Source organism: Lycium ferocissimum, chromosome 12, assembly GCF_029784015.1.
Source record: "Lycium ferocissimum isolate CSIRO_LF1 chromosome 12, AGI_CSIRO_Lferr_CH_V1, whole genome shotgun sequence".
NCBI classification, from domain to species: Eukaryota; Viridiplantae; Streptophyta; class Magnoliopsida; order Solanales; family Solanaceae; genus Lycium; species Lycium ferocissimum.
In genome coordinates, this window is record NC_081353.1 from 49,361,650 (window position 1) to 49,382,959 (window position 21,310).

At 33.4% G+C, this 21,310-nt stretch overlaps 1 non-coding gene across 1 annotated transcript; it reads left to right on the forward strand.

Moving 5' to 3' along the window:
- Window positions 1–487: 487 nt before the first annotated feature.
- TRNAG-UCC (transfer RNA glycine (anticodon UCC)) lies at window positions 488–559 on the forward strand. Its single transcript has one exon. It is a non-coding gene; the product is annotated as a tRNA-Gly (tRNA).
- The last annotated feature ends 20,751 nt before the right edge of the window (window positions 560–21,310 follow it).

The window sequence follows — 21,310 nt, forward strand, 5'->3', positions numbered from 1 at the left end:
ATGATTTAAAAAAAACTGAAAGAGGATAGTAAGTGAGTCCAAACTTGGCCTTACTAATTCTAATGAAGAACTCGTATTATAGTTTGAACTTTGAACAAGTTTTAAAATGGGCACATATGTCTACTCCATTATTCTCTCTTTAATTCCCTGTTAGAGTTCCGTGGTCTGAGTATATTATGATAGTGCTTCCATTTCATTCATAGAAGCTTATTAGGTATCCGTTGCTATTAGCTTTTGAGAGTCAGCAAACCTGTGTCATAGTTTTTCGCGTATGGTATTGATATATCGATTCAATCTGAGCTCTCTTATTGAGAATGCTCATTATATAATGCCTTGAAGAGGACTCGAATCTTCACGCTCTCTAACTCGAGATTTTGAGTCTCGCGTATTTACCATTTCACCACTAAGGCGTCTTGAAAGAGAATTGTCATCCATGAATATCATATCAGACGATGTTATTATAAATGTGATTCATCAGAAACAAGAAGCGTTTGTAGTCCAACGGTTAGGATAATTGCCTTCCAAGCAATAGACCCGGGTTCGACTCCCGGCAGACGCACATATTTTGAAGTAGTTTGCCTGGTTTTTCCTTTTTAGGATACAAGATTTTTCAAGGACACAGCAAGGAAACAAAGTATCTCGAAGTTTGTTTGCCTTTTCGCAATGCTCATTGATCATTGGTCATTTATGTTTTCCATAAGCAAAGAGTTAAATCTCTCAGGCATAGATATTACATGATGGATTCATTTACACGCGTCAGGAATGGTCGGAATGCCATAGTTTAAAGAGAGAACTTTTCTACTATCAATGATGTACACTAAGGCAATGCTAAAAGAGATAGGCTGTACAAATCCTACCATATTCAGGGCCATCAGACATGGTTGACTGAAAGACGAAGCTTCTTCGATGGAAGAATACCATCAGCAATTCAACCAGACAATTTGATCCCACAACTGGTTTTGGTGCTATGAATTGATTTTCAGATTTCTCAGTCAATTTACACGCTTTTATGCCCTTCTGAGAAGGTTTCTTCAGCAATTTGGTTGTTACTTTAGTCTTCTGCTTCAACGAATGTGTAGTTGTTATACCCCGTACTTTTGTACATTAAGCATCTTTGTGAGTTGGTGATTATAGATTTGGAGAGCGGAATTATCTTTGAGGTTTTATAAGATTAGATGTGTTCATCTTAAGTATACGAAGGGTTTAAGTTCATGTTGGCATGTGCCGGAAGGATTAGAGGATGAACGAATATAGAAGAGAAATACGGACCATATATCAAAATATGGACTGTACCTTGAAATACGGTCCTTACTTCTCTTGGCAGAGAGGGCCTGAAATTTCGTTGGGAAATACGGTCCATATATATGGACGTATATATATATATACGGCTAGTATTCTGGACCGTATATATACATACGGCCAATATTTACGCTGTATTTCTATGTCGGTTTCAGCTCTTTTTTTTTTTTTTTGAAATAATTCGTATACCCCTCATTTTATCTCATTTCCTTCATCTCCCCTAACCTCTAACCTTCTAGAAAACTCTCTCCAACATACCTAATCAACCCCTAAGTATCAAGGATCAAAAGAGAAGATTAAGTGCTAAAGGTTTTCAAAGTATTGATTGAAGCTTGTTTCTCCTTCTTGTAGAAGCTCTGAAGGATACTCCAAGGTGCAGTAATCTTGGAATTGAAGTATTCTTGAGCTCTTAAGGTAAGATTTCATCTTATTTTCATGTTTATGAGTTTATATGATGGTTATGCTAGGTTTGAAGGGAAAGAAGTTGGAGGGAGGGTTCAAATATGAACTTGAGATTATGTTGAGATGTAATCTAACTTGAGTCATGTTGTTAATGTGTTTTTGAACTAGAATCTTGTTGTAAGGATAGTAGTTAGTGTTGAGATTGTATTGAGGAGGTTATACTTGGTATAATTAGAAGAAGAAAGGGTATAAGTGTCGTATACATGCATATATTGGGCTGTTTTGATGAGAATCGTGGGGTGAGTAGTGATGTGAAATTAAAGAGACTCATATGAGGTTGTTGTTGTGTTATTGGCTATTAGGTGTGCTATAATGACTAAGGAGACTGGAGTACTGGTCCGACAGATTTGCTGTGGGTTTGTGTTGACGACTTGAGGTATGTTAAGGCTAACTTTCTTTCTTTTGGCATGATCCTCATGAACGAAACGTAAACGTAACGCTACCCATAATGATTCCTGTTGACACCTAATTTTTGACCCCCCGTAATTTATTTCAATTACTCAGAATCCCCGGATAATAAATAAATGAGCTGAGCATTTTTAAAAGCCTTCAGTGATTTTTATAAATTGTCCGGATTAATATTTCTTTCCCTTAAATTAACAGAAAAGGATTTTTCATGCATTATAAATTTTATTTAGAGATTAATGAGCATTTTCATGATATTTTGTTAAATTTAATTTAAAAAGGAAAAGGAAAGATAGAGGAAGGGTCCTTATTTAATTATTTAAAATTATTTTGCAAATACTCATTTCCTTTTTATTTTATCTTTGAAAATCTGAATAATTTAAGTAATTAACTATTTAACCTTTTTAACTTCTGATTTTTATAAAATAGACATAATTGCCCTTAAATGTTTTAATTAGGCTAATTAATTAATTAAGTGATTGCAAAATTGAGCCTTTTATATAGATATATTTCTTTTCTTTGTTTTTGCCTTGGCCATAATTAATTTATTCAGTCCATGATTTAAAGAAATTAGAGTTGTTTTTGCACAATCGACCTGTTAACATGTGATAATATGTTTAAATTTAATTTCCAAAATTGATTAAAAAGGGCATAAGTAAAATAATTATGCTAGGCTAATTAATTAAGGCCATTTTAAGCCCATTGACAATTTGATCGACTTTTTAAATTTATTTTAAAATAACTACAGCCTAATGTTGTTCGTAATTAAAATCTCCTCCAATTTTAGTTTCTAATTATTTGTTTTGGGAATTAGATATACCCAATGTATACACCAAAGTATACACATATATATGAAATATATATGTATACACTTGGTGTATACATGAAAAATTAAGGCCCTTTTAATTTAAATTAGGATTTGGATCGAGTCCAGCCCAAGCGAGGCTGTGACCCGGCCCAATCCTTTTAATTAATCGCCGTATACCCCCCCCCCCCAACCGCTTCTCTTTCTCTCTCCTCCTTTCCCTTCTCGTGCAAAACCCTAAGTGGCCGCCATGTATTTTTTGCCTCTCCCATGCCAAAAATGGCATTTTTATAGGCGTGTGTTGATATGCACAGCATCTGTATGCCATTTGTGATGAAATATGGCATATACGCTTGGTTCCACGAATGCTTTTGTCCAAATGTGGTAATGAATCTTTACTTTACTCTGTTTTTTCAAATTTTTAGTCAAAATCACCATTATCTTTTACTTTAAAGTTTATTTTTGCTTGTATTTTGTTATTGGTCTACATTTGTTGGGTCAGATCGACCCAAAAGAGGGTCAGATCTGACCGTATGTCGGCTTACCTTAGATCTGGGTCGTCGATTTGTTGGCAATTTGGTTTGGATTGTGAGAAAGGGGGTTTTGTCCCACATCGACTGTTGTTTGGTTTCGTTTGAACTTTGGGGTTCTATAAATAGAACCCCAACCCTCGTACAAGAACAAGTTTTCTTTGAAAAGTGGGAAGTCTGAAAAAATATATAGAGAAATTTGAGTGGAAAAAAAAAGAAGTTGAAAAAATTAGATTTTTCAGAAAAACTTCATAGTAAAAAGAATTTTGAAAACGTAGACTAAATAGTTGGGTTTTTTTTTTTTTATGTTTGGTCCTCACTTCATTTTTTTTTTCATGTGTGTGTGGCTGGGTTGCTGAGATTTGGAAGCACAGAGGCTCCCAAATCCATTCTTTTCTTGGCTGCGCACTTAAAAGGTAAACCTTAATTTAATTCATTTCATTTTGTATTTAGTATTTAGTATTCTGCCTAGTTTGAATATGTTTGTAGGTTAGTTATGTTTATGTGTCTGATGATGCTAAGTATGCCTTATTTGGGTTCTATATTTAATATGTGCTTTATTTAATAACAAACATAATAGGAATTGAGGAAAGTGTTATTGTGAAGTTCATTTAAGAAGTAGGCTGTTGAATTACTTATTGGTCTTCTTTGTTCACGTAGTCTTGAGGCTCTGTGTTCACTATAAAGATGTGTGTGTGAGGTGCTTTTTTTTTTTTTTTAAATCCCCTTCCGTTTCCCTTGTCTTTTCTTGAATGTTTTTGCTAGTTTACTGATCATGATCCTAAGTAGAGTCAATATAAGAAGTTTAACTTAATTTTAAAAAGGAGGAATATGAGACAGTCTATGTGTTAGTACAGATGAAATGTGGATGATTTGCTGGTAGTGTGTGCTTGTGATTATAGCTAAGTCCCCCATTTTCCTGATCAGTCATAAATGGCCCCTACTGTGAAGTGAGGTCTTTTGTCAAAATCTTAACTGGGCTATTTGAACTTGACAAGTTGTTTTGGACACAATCCCTGATATGTTTCTTTTCTTTTTGAAAATAAGTAAATAAAGGAACACTTAGATAAAAATGTGAGCCTGTTTGCTGAATCTCTGAACACAATAGGATGCCTTATTGCTTCTTTCCTTTCCTCTTAAATGATCTTGCTCACCTAGAATAGAGTAAAACAAGATAAGTCAATGGTCTGTTTTGTTTGTTAATCAACACTAAAACAAAAGGAGTATCAGGTTCATACCTTAAGCTTACAGTTTGATAGGTTGTTCATGGTTGTATCTGTGGTTGAGTCATCATCTAATGTAGGCTAGATTATGTATAATCACCTGTGATTTGTGACAAGTGTATGTTAATTGTCCATGACTCATAGCGAATCTTAGAACCATTATGATTATGGCACTTGAATGTGAACTCTGTTTCCCTTTTTGATTAGCGTAGTTTTTGTTGTATTTGTCCTGATGTGTCTCAAGAAAATGTTTGGATTAGTTGGATGATGTATGATGATTTGGAGACTATAATAAAATCGGAAAAAGGAAAAGCTGTTTTCAAAAGAGGATACTGATTATTTTTTGGTAAAATAAAGTAGAAGAGTCTTTTCTTTTTGTAAAGATGACATGATGATGTAGGACAGACCCTTTAACAATTGGGTTGAGTTAGGATCATGGTTTAGACCCTATGTAGAATCTGTGTGCATTGATGTGGTTTCAATCTGCATTTTTTTGAAAAGTGGTTTGTTCTCTCTTGCATCCTAAATCCTAATAGTGCCTCTTTTTTAAAATGGTTCAGTGTTTAGTCAAGATAGCAATGAAGGCTGATTGGGGGGGGGGGGGTTATATTTGACCCTTTTTCCTTGTGACACTTTGAACAATAAGTCATGCTCCCTTTCCATCTTCTCCCTTGAACTGTGTTGTGAATCCATTAATCTAAAGGCCCCAGTAATAGATGAAACTGAACCTAATCTGGTTATGTTGAAGAATTTATTTTCCTTCTGTGCAGCATTAAAAATTAGTCAAAAATATGTGATACTTGTCCAATTTTGAAAAAAGAGAGAGATTAAGAATAAGGCCATAACTAAAATAAGGTGCATCCCTTAAAGATTAGTTTAGACCTTTCTGCAAATGAGATAGAATCAAGAGTAAAGGTTAGGAAAATTCTAAGCTCTGCACTTAGAAAAAATTGTGAAATTTCTGTGCATTTTTTAGACTTTGACCTTCCTACTTGCTTAAGTCATGTATAGAGGTGTAACTGTTGTGTCTGAGATTTATATATCCTATATGGGAACATGATAACTTAAAGGTCTCTTGGCAATTGTTTCTGCAAATGATCCTAGCTTGGTTTTCATTACTGCTTGTGTCTTGAATTGGGTTATGTAAAAGCAACATAGTATCATACCAATAAAGGGTTGTTCCATTTTTAAAGGGACTTTGATTTGTAGCTGCTTGGTCTTGTTAGGCTATATCTATTAAGATTATAGTTTGGATCCTCCTGTTTATTTTTGTCTTCACTAGATGAATCATTTAGACTTTGGAATATAATGTCCTAAAAATTGGCAAGAGTATTCATTTGAATTGTCCATAAAATGTCTAGGCTCATTTAAGAATTATACTAAGATAGTTATACATATACTTCATGTATACTAAACCTGTTGTGGTTATACTATACCTAGAAGATGGTTTCCCTTATCCTTGTATGTCTCTATACTTCATCACATTTGCCTGATTCAATATTGTCCAGAATTGCATTATTTCCATGTGACTGCCACTGTTGTGATTATTTGGTTTAAGTTTGGTCTAAGCCACACTATGTCCATATAGATTGCTTTTCATCTTTATACTCAAGTCATTTTATCTTTCCTCTACTTGTCTCATCTGTTCTTGTTGGCTGATGATTGTTCCATACACATGTCTATTAGACTTATCCTACTTATTCTGAGCTATGTGTGTGTGCGTGTGTGGAGATCTGTGTCTTCCATGGTTGTTGGTTGAGTGGCAGTTTAGGTAAAAAGGGGTCTAGTTTGAACCCTTCCCTGGTGACTAGCCATGCCGGAGGTTCATGAAACCTCTTGGAACTTGTGCGGCATTAGGAATAAAGAGGGGTGATGACTTGGCCTTCCACCACCTAGTTTGAGATATTGAGTTTGAGGACATGGAACGCATATATGCCCCTCACATGAGCTTATGAATAAATAGGCTATGTTGCTTATATGTGCGTATATTTATGTATAGAATGGATTTATTAAAAGTCGTAGTGTGTTATATATATTATGTGCATATATCATATGTATGATAGGAACAGTAAATATAAACTAATCGGGGTCTTTTGTTTTTTCCCCTCTCTGCTGCATGGCCGAAGTCCAGCCACCTTATTGGGCTAAAAGCCCAATAGGGAAAATTCTTTCAAATGTCTTCGAGTCCAAAGAGAAAGAAAGAGAAGTTAATATATTGAAGGCCCAATCATGGGTAAAAATGATAAGAAAGCCCAACCATGGGTGAAAATAGTTGGAGTTTGGTACACCCCATTTCATTTTAAGCTAAATACTAATTTAGAGAACTAATGGATTCCTTCTCAGGAGAAATGGGAACTACGACTGGTTTAAACTCTGGCCGTCATATTTTGGTTCAAAAATCTATTTTTTTAATATTCATAATGGTGTACAGATTTATATTGTATGGGAAAGGGCCTAAAATACACTTGAACTATTAGATTTGGTGCAAAAATGCCCTTCATCCACCTTTAGGGCCTAAAATACCCCTGACGGTAACCATTGAGGCCTAAAATACCCTTATTTTTAACGGACTCATTTCATTTACGGAAAAGGGCCTAAAATACTAATTATAATTATTACTAATTATAATTATTTCAATAACTAAACCAAAAATCAAATAAGTTACCTACTAGCTATAACAAAGTATGACACATTGATAGTACAAAAATACTTTATACTATATTAGTGTATCTGAATTTAATTTAACTCATATACAATCTTCGTACAAATCCAGATTTTAATGTATGACTAGACGGCGTATGTCCGTGTGCAACACTTTGGATTATACTGTATCTATGTGTATGTAGTTGTGTTTGGGTAGTGATAATATATATATTTTTTGGTGAAAAGAAAGATTTTTATTGATCACCGGACAACAAAATACAAGTTTCCTATTTTGCTACTAAGACTGAGGCATCCCTATAGTCTTAGACTATGTAAACAAATAAGTAACACTAACTACTTGGTTGATAAAGGCTATTTATCCACTGTCTTCCCTTCCTACTTTCCTTTCTCCTCTTCTTACTTTTATCTCTTATGTACACCTCTTGTTTAATTCTTTCACAGATCATGCTAGGCGCTGGCACTTTCAGTTGCCAAATAGCTTCATTCCTTGCCCACCATATCCGTGGATGAGCCAAATCTTGTTGTGATGAAGTCTCTGTCATTCCTCCCCTTCCTACTCCTAGTCAGTCTCCTCCATTGTTATAGCCCGTATTTTGTACGTTTGGATATTTCGAAGTCGTCGTGGAAAGTTACGGTCGAGACGATTTTCAAAAATTATTTTAATGCAAGTGGCTATGAATGTTGCTTATGAACATTATTAGTATGGGAATATTGTGAGAGGTTGAGGGCGAAAAGGAAAATTCGCAAAATGGTTCATGGAAATATTTAAAAAGGCTAGGGGCAAAATGGTAATTTTACAAAGTTCAAGAAAAATTCATGAAGGGGCCATATTGGCCGTGCACTATGTGCCCTTATTTTTAATTAATGGGGTCAATTGTAAATCCTAAAAGTTATGGGCAAAGCTTGTTGAAGAAGGCATTAGTCTTTTTAATTTAATTTGAGAAAAAATTTCAAGAAAATTATAGAGGGGCATGTGCCCTCGCGTACTTGGATATACACTCGTATATATATGAGTTGCCTTATTCAAGAACAAAAAAAAAAAAAAAAAGAAAGATGAAGAGTAAGGGGAAGGCTACATTCGACATGGCTAAGAAAAAGTAGCCATTAGAAATCTTGTGCCAAAAATTATTTTCTTCATGTATTCCTACCAATTCAAGGGTCCTCGACAACGTGGTATAATTATTTCGGAGGATAGAACGCTATTTCATCGATGTAGCATCTTGGTCAAGTGAAGGAGTTAGAAGGAAAAAGGTAAGAACTAGTCTCTTTCATTTTGCTATGATGGTTTATATATATTGTGGGTTGAAGAAGTGGGTGAAGTATATGAAAATATGTGTGTTGCATGCTTGGGCCGTGTGTGCGTGATGTGTTGTGTGGAAGACTAAGTTCATTTTATGTAGTGAGTTGCTTGTTGTGGTATGAAGAAATGTATGAAATTCATGGAAATAATGCAAGTTGTGTTGTTGTCGTGTGTTTAAGAGTAAACAGGTGGGGTGTGTGTGTGTTGTGTAGGGAGAATGTATAAATGTTATGTGCATGTTGTTGTATGGCCGAATAGAGGTTGGTTTGGCGAGTTATGGTAAATTGATTCTATGTGATGTTCTAGTTGTGGAGTTGTGGATTCTATGATGTAAAGGAAGATTTAATGGTTTAAAATGAAATTGTAATTGCTATGGGAATGTTGAAGGAGTTAAGGCGACATTAATATGGTTTCTTATAATTGTAAGGATGATGTTGTTAATATGTAGAATGTTGGTATAGTTGTTGGAAATATTCTTAAATGGATTATTGATGTTGTTGGTATTGTTGTGTTGTTGTTGATATAATGCCTTTAAAATTCTCGGGGCATGGTATTTACGAAGAGAGTGCCTTAAATTTCGCGAAAATAAGTGAACTTATTTGGAAGATTAAGACAAGTATTGGTTAAGAATGAATTCTTAAAGCCTTATGGTTGATATTTGGTAAATGTGACCAAATTGCGAGCACCCTTTTGGCAAACTTGGAGGAGTCAGATTCCAAGCGGAAAAGGTATGTAAGGCTCACTTTCTTTTTTGGCATGTCTTAGACGTAATAGGCTTGAATATGTGCCTCGGGGACAATTCCTTTCTTAGGAACTCGAGATTGAAATTAACTACTATTCATTCAAGAGAATTGAATTAGAAATTGTGTGAAATGATGGAAGAACTCCCTAACCATCTAGAACTTGCATGAGTAGGACCCGACTACCAAAGGCCAGTTGTTTAGCTATCTCATTATGTTCTACAAATGTACGTGGTGGTGTGACAATGTTCCTAATATAATTATTACTTCGGTTTTCCAAAAACGGCTTCGAAAACGCGGTTGTGGTTCACTTGATGATTTTTAAAGAACTAGTTTGTACAAAGAAACACCAAAATTGATTTTTCTAAAACCACTCCGCTTTGTGAGATTTTAATATTTAGACTTTCTAAAACCACTCGGAAGGGGGATGCGTGGCAATGCCCGAGTGTGCTATGGCCTCGGTTTGCCGAGCGAGCTATGGCCTCGACCGATCCACGAGTGTGCTACGGCCCCACCTCGGCTACGCGTCCGGGGAGCACTATGGCCTCGGTATATGAGCGAGCTACTCTTTTCAAAACCACTCCGAAAGGGGGTGCGAGATTTTACTATTTCATTTCACTTGTTATTTATGTTTACATTATCATTACTATTATGCCCGAAGGGGCCGTGATTATTGTTACGCGGAGAGCGTACACCCGAAGGGGGCCGTTTTTATTATTATGCCGGAAGCGGCTGCCCGGCGGGGTATCGTTGTTATTATGCCTAGGAAGCGTGCCCGGGCGGGCCATCTTTATTGTTATCTTAAGCGGCGTGCCCGAAGGGGCCGTCTTTATTACTACGCCGTAGTCCGAAGGGACTATTTCATTGAATGTCGGAAGCGACGCGCGGGTTAGATTGCATCCTTTACTTAAGATGTGTGTGTGCATTTTTTATTCACTTGGGATTACATGAGACCCGTATATATATATATATTTATGCTTTAGGTAAAATTGAATTTGATTTGCAATTTTTCTTAAGTTAAGTACGTTATAATTGGTCAATGCTTTACATATTCAAAGACATTCTTCGTACCGACCCTTTCTTCGGTCGCGTTTCATGCCACTCGTGTACACCCGCACGAGAAAAAGACTTGGCTAGGAGTCACCCGGGATTGGCGAGCTCCATCTCGGTTCGAGTGTTGCCGTCGGGTACTTATGTCATGGTATTTGTACATCCTAGAGACATTTTGTCTCGTGGATAGGGTGTCGTGAGCGCGAATCAGTTATAGATGCTAAAGAAAGTGTATTTTCGAGATGTTGTCGGTTGGTAAAATTATGTGATCGAAAAGTTTTCCTAATCAGACAAGATAGTGATCTCTATTTTGAAAAGTTTCAAGTTTCTTAAATTTTTTTTTCGAAATGGCGGTTTTAATACGCGAATGTAAGGGTTCGCTCGGCTCGAGGAAGCGGTGCCCATCACACCCTAGAGTGTGACATCCATAGTCCTTCTACTTCCAAATTCTGGACATTTATCTTCAACCAGCTTAGTAAGCCATCCAAATAAGATCTAGAGAAATGACATTCAAAAAACAAATGAGTTATGCTTTCCACGTCTCCACCACACAGACCACATTGATCATGAGTAGTAAGTCCAATCCTTGCCAATCTTTGTCTTATTAGTAGCCTTTTATGTGCTACTAGCCATCCTATAAAGCAGTGCTTGGGAGTACTTACCTTGTTCCATATCCATCAACTCCCATGCCATACTTCCATCTCTCCTTCACTCCAAATATACCCACTCTGGATAGTATATTTCCCAGAAGCAGTCAACCACCCTTCACCAACATACCCCTGTTTGAATTTCTCCTTAATATTGCATATTTTCCTCCAGTACCAAGCACAGTCCCTAGGAGGGGAGTAAGTCTACCAATTCATGCCTTTGATGTACACATGGTTCACCCACTTCACCCACAAGTTATCAGCTTTTTGTGCTATATTCCAAACATACTTTGCAACAGCTGCTTCATTCCACACAATGCTATCCAAAATCCCTAGCCCTCCCATCTTCTTTGGTTTGCAAACCAAGTCCCATGCCACCAGTGGTGGCTTCTTAGTGACCTCTCCCATGCCACCAGTGGTGACTTCTTAGTGACCTCTTTACCATCCCAGAGAAAATTCCTACATAATGCAATCAGTCTTTTCATCACCTCTTTAGGTAAAATGAATATGGAGGACCAGTATACATGTATTTGTTGCAGGACAGAGTTTATTAGCTGAACTCTGCCTGCATAGGACAAGTTTCTGGTACTCCAAGTTTTCACTTTGGCCCTCATTTTGTCTGTCAGTACTTCACAGTCTCCTGAAGTGAGCTTTCGAGCTGAGATTGGCACCCCAAGATATTTAAACGGAAGCTTCCCCTTCTGGTACCCTGTGGCATTACAGATGTCCTCCAAGCACCTAGGTTCCATGTTGGCACTGAAAATGTTAGATTTTCCTGCATTAGCCTGCAGTCCTGAGCTATTTGAAAACGTTTGCAACCCTCTTAGCATCATTATTATTGATTGGTAGTTGCCCTTACAAAACAACAACATATCGTCGGCAAAGCACATGTGGTTCAACCTTAAACTTCTGCACTTGGTGTGAAACTCAAACCCTGGCATTTCCCCCACCCTCTTGAGTATTCTTGTGAGATATTCCATACAGATGACAAAGAGCAGGGGGGAAATGGGATCCCCTTGTCTTAGCCCCCTTTGTCCCTTAAAGTGACCATACACCCCACTATTCAAAGCTATACTATATTGTGGTGTTGTAACACACTGTATTATCCAGTCGATAAATGCCTGTGGAAAATTAAGGGCTTCTAACATCTCTTTCACAAAGTCCCACTCAACAGAATCATATGCCTTATTTAAGTCAATCTTAAGAAGGCAGCTTTGTGTAGTATTCTTTCTCCTATACAACCTTACTAGATCTTGGAAAATAAGTATATTTTGAACTATAGTTCTTCCCTTCACAAATGCACTTTGGTTATCAGATATAATGGTTGGTAAAACAGGCTTCAATCTATTGCATATCACCTTAGAAATTATTTTATAAAGGGTGTTGCAGCAAGCAATTGGTCTAAAATCACCCACCCCTTCTGTGTGCTTATTCATAGGGATTACTGTGATTAGAGTAGTATTAATGGCTTTCAGCATTTTACCTGACCTGAAGAAGTCCTGTATTGCTTTGGTAACATCCTCACCCACCACCTCCCAGCTATCTTTGTAAAATTGGCTACTGTACCCATCAGGGCTAGGAGCTTTATCTCCATGTATGGCCCATAGTGCTTGCCTTATCTTCTCAGTAGTTATAGGTTGTATTAGCTTTGATCTTTGTTCCTCCTGAACTATAGGGCCTTGTCTTACCAGGTTAGTGCACACCATATCTCTATTTTCCTTCGTTGATCCCAAAGAATGTTCTATAAAATTCCACAAATGCATTTGCAACTTCACTTGGCTCAGTTTGCAGTTGGTTGTGGCCATCATTTATTGTAAACACCCTATTAGCATTCCTTGGTATGAAAGAACTTGGTATTTTGGTCCCCCTGAGTTAACCAAAGTACCTTGCTCTTTTGCCTCAAGAACTGGTCCTTTGCTTTATTCCACTTCCAACATTCTTGCTCCGGCTTCTTTTCTTCAGATATGAGCTCTTGGTCTGTTGGATTTGTCTGCAGCTTCACTGACATTCTGTGAGCTGTTGCATACTAAGATCTGCCTTCTCCTCAACCTCACTAAATTTGTCTTTATTCAGCCCTCTTAATACCCCTTTTAGCTGATTTAGTTTTCCCACCAATTCATACATTTTGGTACCTCTTTTATCTGTATTCCATCCCTGTAATACTTTATTCTTATATTCAGGGTCTAAACTCTGCATGTTGAAGTATCTAAACACATACTTATGCTTAACTCCACCTTCCCAATTTATGATGCCTGGTGAATGGTCAAACAGTCCAGAACTGCTTAAGGCACTCGTTTCCGAGCTCGCCACCCACTCATTATTTACTAGGACCTTGTCAATCCTGCTATATACCCTCCTTTCGTTACTTTGCTTATTACACCAAGTATAAAATGCCCCAGATGACTTAAGTTCAGTCACTTCACAATCAGCTGCACGTTCTCTAAATTCTCTAGTTTTAGCCATGGTAACAGGACTACCAATCCTTTCATCCCTGTCTAAGACACAGTTAAAGTCCCCTATTATTGCCCATGGACCTTGAATTTGGCCATGTATTAGTCTGAGGATATATATATATATATATATATATATATATATATATATATATATATATATATATATATATACACACACACACAATATGTTCAAAATACAATTAATATAATATTGTAGTTTGTGCTCCGTATCCAAAACTTTATTATATTAGTGTTTGCTACGAATACAAAGTTTGCAAAAATTTATTAATACTTTTTAAAAGAGAAGATTTGTTTAAAAGGAAACTATTTTCCTCTCTTTGAGATAAAACAATAGCAATATTTAAGCATCAGTTGATACTTTGAATTTTAATTCGATTAATTTAAAGGTGTAAAATATTCTATTGTTAATGTATGTAGATTGGACGTAAACAATAATTATTATTTTTTATCAAATTTTGATTTGGATAATTTTAATTCAAAATTATTAAATTAATTTTACATGTTTAAAACAAAACAAAGTAGAAATTTGATTTTCTATTTAAACGAAGAAGTACTATTTTTTAATTTTTGGTAAATATTCTTGGTTTAGCTCATTTTACTTGTCATGTTGTCTTTTGCACCGTTTTTTTTTTAAGGAAACGTCAATTAGAATTATAATTTAACTAATTTACCTTATTCATTATTTGATCTCCATTTAATATTATTTTTTCTTTTACTACATTAATCTCTTTTCACATTTATTAGAGTAAGAATAAAAATGAAAAAGTAATTAAATTCTATCTTATTTTAAAATATAAATATTTTAAGTATATTTATTTTAGTAAACGTAACAAATAAATGACATCGTGGAATAGTAAATACAACAGTTAAATATCTATATTAGATCTCAGGCTAATATAAGAAAAGAAAGGAAATTGTATGGTTTGACTACTTAACCTTGTGAAGAAAAGCAATAATATGAGGTCCATGTTTTTTGCTGTACAATAATTTCATTTGCTCCCACTAATGGGTTGATATGCATGTGACAATGAATCCATCATTATTGACTTAATACGGGTATGATTTTTTAATATGGGGTGCATTGTTAATGTATGTAGATTGGATCTAAACAATAATTATTATTTTTTTTTTATCAAATTTTGATTTGGATAATTCTAATTCAAATTATTAAATTAATTTTACATGTTTAAAACGAAACAAAGTAGAAATTTGATTTTCTATTTAAACGAAGAACTACTATTTTTTAATTTTTGGTGAATATTCTTGGTTTAGCTCATTTTACTTGTCATGTTGTCTTTTGCACGATTTTTTAAGGAAACGTTAGTTAGAATTATAATTTGACTAATTTACCTTATTCATTATTTGATCTCCATTTAATATTATTTTTTCTTTTACGACATTAATCTCTTTTCATATTTATTAGAGTAAGAATAAAAATGAAAAAGTAAAAGAATAAAAATGAAAAAGTAATTAAATTCTATCTTATTTTAAAACATAAATATTTTAGGTATATTTATTTTAGTAAACATAACAAATAAATGACATGGCGGATAGCAAATACAATGCTTAAATATCTAGATTAGATCTCAGGCTAATATAAGAAAAGAAAGGAAATTATATGATTTGGCTACTTAACCTTTTGAAGAAAAGCAATAATATGGGGTCCATATTTTTTATCGTACAATAATTTCATTTGCTGCCATTAATCAGTTGATATGCATGTGGCAATGAATCCACCATTATTGACTTAATGAGGGTATGATTTTTTAATATGGGGTGCACGTTTTTTTAATTTTTTTTTTGATATTGCTTTTTTTTTTTTAATATGGGGTCCATCTATTTTTTTTTATTTTTTATTTTATTTTTTACATGAGTTTGGATATGTAGGGCTCACTTTTTTGCCCTTTTTTTATATTGTTTGGTTTTTTTAGTATAGGGCCCACCTTATATTTTTTTTTTCAAAGTGACTGACGACAAAGCATGAGTTTTACCCATGCTTCTATATAATAGTAAAAAACAGTTTGGTTGTACTATATTTGTTGGTTAATTGACACCACACAGGCATCCACCAATTTATTGTTCAAGAAAACATATACGTAAAATGAAAGCATCTTGTGAGTTGGGGCTACAAAAAGAAAAAAGAAAAAATCTGGACAATAAAGATCTGTGGTGCTATGGTCACGTAAACTATGGGAACTTCAAAATAAATATATTAGGTTTGATTTAATTTATTAATCTGTTAGTTAGCTGGTTTGGAAGGATGTGTATTTATATTAATCATATGTTAGTGATTAACTCTTTTTTGTTCGTAATTGTCGGTTAATTAGTTTACGTTCTTAAAATCCTAATTTGACAAGTGTAAAGATAAAAACTGATCCAGAAATTCATATGATATCTAGTTATTTGGTATGTGGTAGTTTATTGTATGGTTTCAATGTGCAATAGCCCTTCCAAATTAAATATTCTGCTTATCTTTCTTAAGTCAATTAGTCGGTCATACTTTTCTTAATATCTTTAAAGTAAAAGTGACATGTTATTGGATCTTTTTTCATAAAAATTATGAAAGTACTAATGCTTATTTATTATAGATCAGCTAGTGCAACGCTTGAATTCTTCACGTTAACTCGTTAAATATTTCAGTTATACTTCTAAATTAAAATTCTGCATAAAAGATAACGTCAATTAATAATCGACAAACAAAGAAGACATTCAAGTTAAGACAAAAAAGTATCATGCATCACAAATTGAATATTTAAAATTAAAGTAAAATTATACTCCGTCCAGATAAAAAAAAAGAGTCCACTTAGCCATTTGCACACCCCTTAAAAAACTATTCACTCCAAGAAAAAATTTTGTAAATTGACTAAACTACCCTTAATTAAATAGATATTGGGATTTGATCACATAACACTTAATAGGGGCAAATCTGAAAAGATAAGGTTAATTGTTTCTTGATTTAATAAGTGGACACTTTTTTGATCCAAGAAAAAAAGGTTAAGTGAACACTTTTTTTTTATTCGGAGGGAGTAGTTATTGAAATAATTATAATTAGTATTTTAGGCCCTTTTCCGCAAATGAAATGGGTCCGTTAAAAATAAGGGTATTTTAGGCCCCAAAGGTTAACGTCAGGGGTATTTTAGGCTCCCAAAGATTAACGTTAGGGGTATTTTAGGCCCCAAAGGTGGATGGAGGGCATTTTTGCACCGAATCTAATAGTTCAAGGGTATTTTAGGCCCTTTTCCGTATATTGTATAGGGTTTAGAAGGAGAGCAAGCTATAGCACCTCTTATGGATGGATCCAACCTAATATCTAATTCCAATCAGAGTATATTCCTAAAGATAAACTAGTCAAGTTATAATTTTTGCACATTTATAATAACTAGTCTCTACGAAATGTGCTCCGCACGTTATCCCCTGTCAATCATAACAAATGATAGGCAATGTTATTTGAAGTTACATACTATACAATTTATCTCATAAAAAGAATTATTTGATCGTATACTTCTCATTAAAATGTTGTTTTGGTATATATTCTTTATGTTTTTATCTATGTGAAAAAAATATGGTATGACTAAAAAAATCCAACATAGGAATTGAGATAGTGACCATCTATTATATTTATTTTCATCATATACTAAAAATCGTAATTGACATACAAAGCAACATCATTGAAATGTTGAAAACCAATAGTGTTCACATAATCTTTTAACTCGAAATGATTGAACATCATTTGAATCAGCAAGGTGATCAATTTATTTAAGTTAGTTAGATGACATTACAGTCAAACCTCTGTATCCTGACCCATCTATTCCAATAGTTTTTTTGGCTTTTATAACTATCGGTTGTTATACACCTACAACAATATGTAACATTTAAATATGATTTGACTATTATAGACGAAATTTATTCAAAAAAACAATAAAGTTATAAAAGATAAGAAAATTAATTTAATTTGAAACCTCAAAATATATGCATATTTCACTAATTAAAAGTTAAAGAAAGTTAATACATTATTAATGAATATGTAACTATATGTACAAAGATTTAAATTCTACGGCACACATTTAAAAGCTTAATTGAAATTTAAATTCTTTCAAGAATAATGTAAGAGATCTGCAATTTTAACTTGCTATTTTAATTAATGAAATGGTTGAATATAATTAGTCGTCATACATATTACTCACCAGTTCCTACTCATTGCCTTCTGTAATCAACAATTGATTCCGAAGCTTCGTATATAATTGTAGTAAAAGAAATAGTATTAAAAAAAAAAATGTAAATGACACTCTTATTTTAATTTAAGACCTACAACCAAGAGCTCATAGCTTAAAAGATGATAGCCACTGCATCATAGATGTTAATACCAGTTTTCACAAGAAAGAGCGAGAGAATTTACTCCTGCACAAGATCTTGACGTGAAATAATCAACATAAGCTTCATTATTATTAGTTATCTTCAGCTATGTTTTTTTCAAGTTTCTCCAACTCAGATTCATATTACTTTCACTATTTACTTGGAGCCCTAAATTAGCTAAAGTGTTTGGCTAATATTTAGAGTCCGTGTGTTACTAATTAAGCTAAACATCTATGCGTTATAAACAGAACTATAACATTTAATGAAAGTTGGTGCTCTATTAATGTGAAAAAGTCGGTTAACATTGAGTTAATTAGTTCCTAATAGGATAAGATTATTAGCTTAACTTCCTTGTCTCCCACAACACAACTTTTTATCCTGACATGCATTATTCCAATTGTATCCTTTCCTTGTATATTTTTGTTCAAAGTAACTAAATAATTAAAGATATAAAAGTCGTTCAATATTTGAAAGATATTTTAGTCAACCAACATTTATATTCATGCTTTTAAAATAGTACTAGTCTCTATGTTCGTGCTTTGCATGAAAATATCTTGCTTCAATTACTATGAAATATGTAATAAAATAATAAATTTTGAATTGCAAATTCAGAACTAAAAACTATTTCAATTTTTTTTTTTACCAATATCCTATAAAATTAATTAGTAGATTTATTTATCCACTAAAAGGAATTTGAATTTGTGCTGACTTCCTTCACACATAAGTCATAACGTTAATGGGCTAGTTTTATTACAGAAAAAAATAGGAATAACCAACTTAATTAGAATTCTAACTAATTTATGAATAAAATTTTAAGGAGAGAAAATAGGAGAGGCAATTTGAAACTTGTATTCAAGGAAAAATAAAATAAAATCAAAACTCATGCCTTATAACAATAAAATTAATTTGCTGAACTCCAATTAGGACTATAATGATTAAGTAGCACACTTCAGAGTCCTAGATATTAAAGAAATAGGTAGGACGTGCAAAGTTGAAATTCGATTGTGTTTAGAAGTCATGGAAGTTAATATTGGGGGAAATTTTAAATTACAATTTTGTCTAATAAAGAATTATATTTTGAAGAAATAATTCATCTTAAAGGGCATAAAAGTAGTTCAATATTTAAAGAATATTTTAGTCAACTAACATTTATATTCACGCTTTTATAATAACGTAGATAGATAGATTAAGTTAAAAGAGTTGTTACAAAAAAAATCCCAATAAGAGAATTAAACGTAATATCGTAAAATGCAAGGGAGGTTAATGTTATGAAATGAAACATGAGAAGGACTACACCCGGTGGCGTAATCAGATATACGGAACGAGATTCAATCCAGATCACTTTGTTAAAAAGCTAGTGCAATAGAGTAAACATATTTTTAAAATTTATATATAATACTTTAAATTTCCTTGGCATAAAAGGTACATATTCAAATTCCTAGTGTGATATTTATACATTTTCTCGAAAATTTCCAACTTCACCACTGACTGCATTTACATATGCATGTGAACTTTAGCTCAAGCAAAACCTATTTTTAAGTGTTGTAAAGACTTATTAGACTACTTTGAATGAACAAACATTGAATTGTTGTGATTAGGTGTCACACTCAATCATGTCTTGTAAAGTTGAAGCAATCCAATTGTGGTTTGAATTCCTTTAGGGTGGGTTCCATTCTTTTATTTGATAATCCAGATTGTTCAATTGCTTTGAATCAAGTGTTTGGGTTATTCTATACTCAAGTTTGTGAATTTTGATTGTAGCTAATTGAAAGGTTTAGATTCTGTTATTTTAATTTGGGCTTCCTTTTAAAGTTCTGTCAATCTATCTTTGGATTTCTCGATTACATCAGTTTGGTATGAGCAATTGCTATCCTTTGAGACACGTGACTTCTCCCATTAGTTCGACATGAATTTTGTGTGATGGGAGCAAATGGTGTTTGGTGTTTGTAACAATAAAGACCATTAGGCTTCATTTGTTTATACTTAAAAGAAGTTATTAATTTTAATCAGTCCGATGTACATTATTGATCCATGTCTAAATTTTCATCGAAGATCTTGATATTAGTTCGTTTGTTTTTTTGTATGTTACAAAAACCCCAATTAAGATTTGTAATAAAATCTTAATATCATCGTTTTCATTTATTACCGAATGCTAATCATTCAATCATATCACTATCAATCAGTCTACAACTTACCGCCACCACTACTAACCAAATTATCAATCACTACAAAAATACCACTAACCAAATTATTTTTTAAACCATTTGCAATCGCCACCATCATTATTATATTATTTATGAATCATTTTGAGTTAAATGCCAAATTTACAGAATTTGGACTTTCGTCAATAATCTACCCTTTTACCAAAAATAATCTGATTCTCCCTTCACTTATTTCTCCTTTGTTTTCTTTTTCAAGTAATTAGTTCCAGATTAAAAATTTAAACTTGTGGTCATGAGGCCAAGTTGTCAAAATACATTGATGTTAAAATAAATTTTAAAAAAAAAACATATATAGTTGGCAATTTTTTAACCTACTTGTTCTATCCTAATCGCGTGTGCTGCATTTGTGGTCTATTAATAAAGATTAAAAAAAGAGAAAAGAAAAAGGAGGACCCAATCATTTTGGTTTTTGCGAATATGATAACGCCAACTAAACAACAGATTATCAGTATCTCAATCACATTTATAAGAAGACAAAAGTATTAACTAACACAAAGTATAAAATCACACATATACTGCCACCCAATTCACACCCCCTAGTTACAGGCTTACAGCTTGTTTGGATGGTTGTTACCTATTGTATAGTTATTTTAAATATAAGATTTATTTTCATTGCTATTTACATATTATTGTATCAATCGCTCGATACATTGTTATGTAATGACGAAAAGTCTCAATATGAGGCACGTTTTCAATTTTGAGAGTCAATAATTTAATTTTAATGGTGAATTCGGATATAAAATTTTTAAGTTTTTTAAATTAAATTTACATATTTAGAAGCTACTAAAAAGTAATAAGTCACTTAAAATTGACAATTCAAATATTTAAAAAATATGTATAAAAAATACATTCAGAAATTATTTGAATTTTGAAATCTAAAAATGCCACATAAATTATGACGGAGAAAGTAAAATCTATCAAATGTTGTATGCATCAAAATAAGTACTACTACACTACAATACAATACATATGAGACACTGTGAAATAATATGTAAAACCATCCAAACAAGCTGTTAAAGAAACGAACAATGTACCAAAACAGAAAATATGACCCACAACTGAAAGAAGACAAAGTATTACAAACCCAAAGTATAACTAAACAACGAAATCAAAGACGTGTGTCATCCAATTTGCAC